Genomic DNA, 8,963 nt, shown 5'->3' with positions numbered 1-8,963 from the left:
AGATTAGTTGGAACGCTTTACATTCCAATGAGATGTGACAAGTGCCCCACTGTCCATGTCCACACCAACACTTAATACTGTTCCTCTTTAATTTAAGCTATTCTGGTGGGTATGTATTGTATTTCATGTCTCAGTTTGTGCTTTTCTTACAACTAATGACAGTGAGCATGTTTTCATGTGTTCACTGGCCAACCTTATGACATTTTTTGTCAAGTGTTCATATGCTGGCATTTTAAATTGGATAGTTTATTCTCATATATTTATTTTTTATTATGTGTGTGTGTATTTTTATCCCAATTTTTTACTTGATTTTCCCTAGCCTTAGCAATGATTTCTAAATAGTAAGAGTTTAAATTTCACTGAGATTTATCTCTATTATCATTTGTATCTTTCATATTTCATGGTTTATTATTTTTCGCATGTCTTGTAAGACTTCTTATATTATTCCAATTTTTTGAAGACAGTTTCTCTATTTTCTTCAGTAAAATGTAGTTTTACATCTTCTATTTAAGTCTATCATATTTTTCTAGTGAATTTGTGTATGGCATGAAATAACATGAGATTCTATGTTTTTCCTATACTGGTTTTCTACACCATTTTATAATCCTTTCCTTATTAAATTTTCATAGCCCATTAGAATAAAAGTTCAGTGTAAGTCTATGTAACTATTTCTAAAGTCCTATCTGATTAATTTGTTTATATTTATGCTAATAACAGTTCTGATTAACATACCTGTATAGTCATTCTGAAAATCAGGTGGTAAAATTGGACAATATGGTTTCCTATTTCCAAAATTGTTGATTTTCTAAACATTTGGGCTCCATGTACATTTCATAAAGAGTTAATAAACTTACACACACACACACACACACACACAACCTTCTGAAAGCTTACATGTGGAATCTAAAAAAAACAAAATGAATAAAACAGCAGTAGTCTCATAGACACAGATATAACGGGTGGTTACCATGAGAAGGGGATAAAGAGGCAGAAAATCTCAATCATAATATAAATTAGTTACAAGGATGAAAGTACAGCCTAGAGAATGTAGTCAATATCTCTTTAATATGTTTCTATACTGACAGATAGTAACTGCACTATTTGTAGTACACATTTAGTAATGTATATAACTGTTGAATCACTATGTTGTATGTTGAAATAAATATAATACATCCACTATAATTAATATATATAAAAAGAAAAAAGATGTCTCATCAATTAAACATCCATGGTGAAAATGTATCTTTAACATCACTAACACCATAGATAATATCACCTGCATTGTAATTCTAAATTTGAAATATAAATTACTAAATATTTTAGGAGAAAACACATGTGAGCATAGGTGTATGTAACACATATGTTTGATGCAACATTCATATTTGACCTTTTTGCTACCAGCTTAAAACTCTTTGGTGAGTTTCCATTTTCTGTTATTATATAGAATATTGTGAGGAATATAGATAGACAGTACTTATCCACTATCTATCCTGGATCATCTGTTTCATACTCATCAATCTTGACCCCTTTGCAATCTCATCACTGGGATATGAGACCCTTAGGGTTAGTACAACTATGATGGACACTTTATTTATTGAGATTACAGGTATTTTGCAGTGAGGGCTGCAGAGTTGGCATGACACCATGAAGATCAAGTTTTAGGCATGTATTGTCAGGATTCAGCCAATACTATTAAGCACAATCTATTCCTGTTGCATACATATGTGCACAGATGTGAAATGAGGATATTTGGTACAACCCAAGCAGCATATTTTGGAGTAAGAAGTACCTTATCCTCACATGTATTAAAACCATAGATCAAGGGAGAAAAGCTGCATGACCAAATTTTTAGACATTGAAAGGTATATGACATATTTAACACCTATTGCTGACCACTGTCCTTTATCCCAAGTAAACACACATACACAACACAGATGCACACATAAACCAAAGGAAAATGGAAATTAGATTAATATATATAATAGAGAGAGAGAGAGAGAAAGAGAGAGAAAATAGAAAATAATATATGGATACATTATATAAAATAATATATACAAAATAACTAGGAAATAAAATTTATATATGTAAAATAAAGTAATTATATACATTATTTTATATATGTATATAAAAACACATTCCAGCATCTTAAAAACATGATAGACTGAAAATAAAAAAGTTGAAGATAAAAACATGGCAAAATTGAAAGTAAATGAAACAGGATGCCCACTACACCTGTTTTTTTTATATGTATTAGTGTTTATTACCAATAAAATTCACCTAAAAGATACAGATAATGAAAATTGGAAATTAATTGATAAATATATTTTTATTTGCAGTGATTTGACTTTATACTTAGAATATCCAAAAGAATCTATCTAAATACAATCAGAACTAATATCAAATAAGTGTAAGTATTCCCTTTTGAATAATGTTATTACACAATATTTAATCATCTCCAATAGAATAAATTTTAGAATAACCATATTTGAGATTTATTTGACATTTTAGGATAAGTCAGGTTTGTAGAAATCCTAGGAATTAGAATTTTTTTTCTACAGAATCTAAAATATTTATGATACTCAGGTTTATGGACTTTAAAAAAAATGTATGCCAACAATTGTGTTAAGATATTATAATTCATAAATTGTTAGTCACAAATAAAATAATTTACTGAAGAAACTATAAGTAAGTCTTACAGTCACCAAAAGCAGATATAAATGGGAACATTTAATAAAATTATTGACTCATTTATATGTTCACCTGAAAATTCCTCACACCTTGACATATCTCATATAAACAATTTCTTTTGGATGGTTTTCCTTAGAACTCCTGTCAGATTACTATTCCGTAGACTATTGATAAAAGGGTTTAACAAGGGAGTGATCACAGTGTACATTGCAGCTGCTGCTCTGTCTGTTTCAGCTGTGTGGAAGGTGGAGGGACATAAACAAATGCCAATTATTGCACCAAAAAACAAGAGGACCACACAGATGTGAGAAGAACACATGGAGAATGCTTTAAACTTCCCTGTGGTTGGTGGTATTCTGACTATAGCACAACAACCAATGAGTATGTAAGAAACTAAAATACAGGTAAAGCTCACCACCACTACAAGTCCCCCCTCAATAAAAATAAATAACTCATTGATGTGGGTATCTGAACAGGACAACTTTAGCAATGGAGGAATATCACAGAAGAATTGAGGAATTTTGTTATCCTCACAGAAGGGTAATTGCACCAATAAGATGGTGTGTATCTGTGCACTCAAGACGGCAGAGATCCAGGAGCTGGCCAGCAGATAGGCACAAAATTTGGGAGTCATGATGGATAAGTAGGACAAAGGGAGGTAGACGGCCACTAAATGGTCATAGGACATGATAGGGAGAAGCAATGTGTCCAACCCTGAATAGCAGTTAAACAGGTACATTTGCATCATGCAGCTATTGAAAGAGATGGTGGAATTTCCTATCTGGATGTCTACAAGAATTTTGGGAACTGTAGTGGGAGAGAAACAGAGATCAATCAAGGACAACTTGCTAAGGAATAAATACATGGGGAGTGAAAACAAGCATTTGAAATGATTGTTAGGATGATCAGCAGGTTTCCAACCGTGGTGGTCAGATAAATGCAGACGAGCAAGGAAAACAGGAGCGGCTGTTCAGCTGGGTCATCAGAAAACCCCTTGGGAAGGAACTACACAGCACTGGGCTGGTGTAGCCCCTTCAAAAATTCCATCACCTGCATGTAGATATTGTGGTTTACAGAAGCATGAAGCTCAGAAACCAGATTTAATCAGGCCATCAATCCATGTTGGATTTTTTATTCTGTGAAAATATAATAAATACAATTTATTTGGGGTATGGTGTAGTCATATTGGTTCAATTTATTCATTAACATCAAATTAGTTCAAGAATAATTAAATTCTATATTAAAACAAAAACATTTTATGACACCCAAACTTAGCTATAACATACATTATCTAATTCATTTTCATTCAATTCCCCTGGAAATCTTACTATCTGTTTACCAGTGAATAAACTGAGATTCATAAGATGCTAAGTTTTTCCCATGATTAATCAAACACTTATAAGTGAAACTAATATTTCAACACAGATATTTTTTATTGTTCTTTTGCAATTCACATGAGGTGAAAGTTCACCATGAAAATGGCAAATGTAAAATTATTGAAACACACTTGTTTTTTTACTATCAAGAGTAGTAGTTATAATCTATATTCCACTTTCTTTTGGCTTTACAACCTCCCTAAGACTCATTCCAGCTTATTTTGAGTGTGTGTCCCAGAGCCCTTAATCTTTGTCAGAACAATTAAGCTGTAGCAATTCAATTGATCCCTAATTTATGTATTTTTAAATTAACTTGCAAAGCCCTTGAATAATAGAGTCTATGTCATTTTTACTCTTGTATCACATCTTCTAATAGTTCAGACTTAGATAATGGAATTATTGCATGAAAGAAAAATTATCAAAACAAAATAATACATTTCAGGAAACTGGCTAATCTAGCATCTGACAAGATAGGGAATGGTTCACCTATTTTTGTAACATGAAGCCTGTGTTCCCACTTGCAAAAAATAAGGAATAAATGATTTTTAAGAATTAATTGAAGCAATTCACAATTTTTCATTGTCTCCATTTGTGAGATTACACTCATATCAGAGAATTGTTGAACAGCAAATAAACGATTTGAAATACTTGAATCAAAATTATGTAATTCTAAGTGAATGAACCTGGACAGAAAAGAAATCAAAGCTTATTAGCTCTGTAGCTCTGAAATGAAAATTTGTTATTAAAAGTTTTCTGGTTTATAGAATAATGAAAACAATTGCTTTACTTAAAAAAACTTTATCTGTTTGAATTAATAATAAAACAAATATAATGAATATACAACTAGTCTAATGTGTTTGGAGAATAATAGATGAATTTAATGAAATGGAGATGACATTTCCAGTAGCAGACTATGGCGATGATTGTACAGAGGGACTATTAAGATTGACATCCTTCCTCTGTGTTATTTGTGTCATATGTGCCTATCTTGTTGAAGGCTTAAACTCATCTTGAAGTTCAATATGAGTTTTCCTTTTAGAGTCAGGCTAATGCTGTTGAAGTGGATAAAAGCTAAGTTTTCAATTAATAGTAATTCCAAGAGACAGTGAGGTGGATGGGTTTTTTTAAGCATCATGATATCAAAAAATGTCTTATGGAAAACAAATGTAACCAGAACCTCAGTTTTTCTCATATCTCCCTGGGCATATTCCTTTATCTTGGATAACTGTTCCACAGCACTTCTCCAAGTATAGCCACTTTTACAGATCTATTGAAATGTCCCTGACTTCTAAAAGAGGTAAAGCCAAGAACTCATTATCAAATAGGTGACAAAATTAAGAAGCTAGAGCCTAACTCTCATACATTAGAGATAAATAAAGCTCTCAAATGTAGAATACTTTAAGAATATTAATTAAAAGTTGTGCTCAAGGTATCCATGGAAATTATCATAATTTCTGACTATGTGTGGCCCAAAACAATCATGTTCTCTTTAGTAACAAATGCTTGGATTGAGTTGTTCTTCCTAAAATACCACATGCCACCCCTGGTGTAGACAAAATATTTATTGCGGCAGATGATGTGTATAACCTAAACATCTAGAAAAGTCACACTAGAACCAAATCTTGTATCTGTTGGCTGCATAGTTGTGTTTAATGATATCTACATATTATTTGAAGGTTGCATTTACCACATTGACTGAATTTTTATTTTTCGGAAAATTTATAGTCTCAACAGCATAAAATCGAAGACCAATTTATCTCATGCTAGAAAGAACACAGAAATTCAGAAGTGTGTAATATATATTTCTACAACATATATAATAGACAAACCCTTAGGCCGAGATATCAGGAAAGAAAGAGAAGACAAAAATTTAAAAAAGATCAGAAATGTAAAAACAAGTTACCACTGACACAGAGAAACTCAAACAATTTTAAGAAAATTAAATGGGAAATGATATGCCAATAAATTTGACAAACTAAAAGACATGTATAAATTCTTAGAAACATACAATCTTTCAAGACTTACTCAGGAATAAACTGGAAACCTGAACAGACCAATTACTTCTAACAAGATTGAATTGATAATAAAAAAAATTTCCAATAAACAAAATTCCACAACCAGACAGCTTCATGGGTGAATTCTACCAAACTTTTAAAGAGCTAATACTCTTTTGAATGTATTCCAGAAAAATAGAAGAGGAAGGAATAATTCTAAACTCATTCTAGGAGGTCAAACTACACAAACAACACAAATATGAAAAAAGAAAACTACAAACCATAATTCTACATTAACTGAATTGTCATGGTTTGGACATTTTATAGTCTCATTAGCATAAAATCAAGGACCAGCTTATTTTATATTATAAGGAATAGAAATTCAGAAATGTGTAATGACATATACTTTTATAAAACAGTTTTAGAATTAGAGCTGTTAGAAGAGTTTTCACCCTAAATGTCATTTAAAAATATGAACTATAACCCATAGCTATAGTTTTCAGATACTAAATAACATCAGTACCTGTAAGCCTCATTATTTGGGTGGACATCTGTATACTAAATCTCTCAGAATAACTTTTGTTGAGAGCAGGAACTACTACATCTATAAAACTAAAAGATGCCCATGTAGACATTCTATGTATCATAGGCTGCCAGCAAAGGGGCTTTTGTAAAAAAAAACTGGAAATAACTTACCTAAATTAATGTTTTTATTTGGGTACTTTTTCACTGCTGTCATTGCTGTTTCTTCTCATGAACAAAGTGGGCTTAATTGATCCACCAGTTTCATCACCAGCATGTGCATGATGAATTCATGATTGGTCATAATGATTTAACCAAAGGATATGGGGTTGAAAGAGGTAAACAAGGAAGCATGAAGAACATTAACGTGCTCTTAGGTGGCCTCCAAAGTACAATCTATTCAGTTTCTTAGGAGAAAGGGATACTAAGTGGATATTTAACCTCAGGTGTGTATCCCAGAGACATTTTCTCTGGAGACGAATATAGATGTATAAAGTTATCCCTTCTTTTGGTAATTCAGCAATCCAATGATGGAATTTTTTCACCACAAGGATTAGGAAGTTGTTACATTTCCCAGGAGTTTCTATTAACACTCTCTAATCTAAAATCTCAGGTATGAATTTATGGTAATATCACCTGACAGTCTAAACCCTACTGCATTTAATTGGTTCCCTTGTCAATAAACAAATATCCTTCATCTAAACTTTTGTTTTAAAAAAATTAAGTTGTGTTACTTTCTTTTTGTCTACCATGTTGTATGGCATAACTTATTTCTCCAGGAGTCTGTACACCTTTTATAGCACTTATTACTTTTCACATGAAATTGTATAACCTTTATGCTAAAAACCTCTTCAATACAGACTATACATGTTATTTAGATCAGGATTTCCAAGACTTTGTGGAAAAGTGGAAAACTTTTCCTTTACTAAGGTATGCAACTGTGTGAAGTAAAATGATAAATAATGCATCAAAACAATAAAGACAAAATTGAAAAGTACTGTATGTGTGCTAGATATCTAAAACTTAGATTAATGTGAGTACCACCCTACCTTGTCTATCACCTCACTTAAACAGTTAGAGAATATTGGCATCAGCAAGCATAATATCTTCAAATATTTTTATTTTGTCATTGTTTCTATTTTCTCCTAAACATGGCTGTTAGTTGATAATACAGACATAAAAGCCTTAATGGATTACTTATAATTTGTATTCTTTAAATTTTCCCATGTGTAATTTTAAGGGTGAATTTCTCATTGTTATTTTAAAAGTCACCAATTATAAATGACTGTTGTGAACAAATATGTTGATTTACAAGACTGTATTAATATATTTAGCATGTTTTTCTGGTTTTATTGGGACATAATTGATGTACAACATTGAGTTTAAGGTGCACAATGTGATGATTTGATACATTTATATATTGCAAAATGATTACCACAATGATGTTAATTCACACATACATCACCTCACAAAATTACCTCATGGGCATGTGAGTCTGTGGTAATACATTTAAGATTTACAGTCTCAGCACCTTTCAACTGTATAACACAATATTGGTACCTCTAGTCAGGCTGCTTACAAGAAATTCCCAGAACTTATTCCTATTAAAATTGGAAGTTTTATCCCTTTGATCAACATCTGCTATATATTCCAAAACCCCAGCTCCTGACAACCACTATTCTCTCTGTTTCTATGAACTTGGCTTACTTAGATTCCACTTATAAGTGATACTATACAGTATTCATCTTGACTGTCTAACTCATTTCACTTAGAATAATGTCTTTAAGGTTCATCTATTTTGATGCAAATGGAAGGATCTCCTATATTGTATTAGATTTATTCATTCATCTTTCAATGGACACAGGTTGTTTCTATGTTTTGTTTTGACATTTGTGAATAATACTGCAATGAACATAGGCATGGAGCTGCCTTTTCAAAACAGATTGTTAGATCATATGACTCCTTTGTCAAATATTAGTTACTTCATTGTACATGCATGAGTTTTATTTCTGGAATGTTGATTTGGTTCCATTGGTCTATGAGTCTGCATTCATGCCAGTGCCATATTGTTTTAATTACAATATCTTTGTAATGTAGTTTGAAATCAAAAACTGTGAAGCCTCCAATTTTGTTCTTCTTTTTAAGAATTTCTTTGGCTATTAGGGTATTTCTATGTTTCTATATGACTTTCAAAATTATTTTGTATTTCTGTGAAAAATGCCTTTACAGTTTTGATAAAGATAATATAAAAAGCTCTGGATAATTTTGTCATTATGGCAATATTAATTTTTCCAATGCATAGATATGATAAATATTTTCACTTATTTGCATTTTATTAAATTTCTTTAATCAATGTTTTATAATTCAGAGCACAGATCGTTTA

This window comes from Manis javanica, chromosome 14 (assembly GCF_040802235.1).
Source record: "Manis javanica isolate MJ-LG chromosome 14, MJ_LKY, whole genome shotgun sequence".
Classification (NCBI taxonomy): Eukaryota; Metazoa; Chordata; class Mammalia; order Pholidota; family Manidae; genus Manis; species Manis javanica.
The sequence above is the reverse complement of the archived record's forward strand: the minus strand, read 5'-3'. Positions refer to the sequence as shown.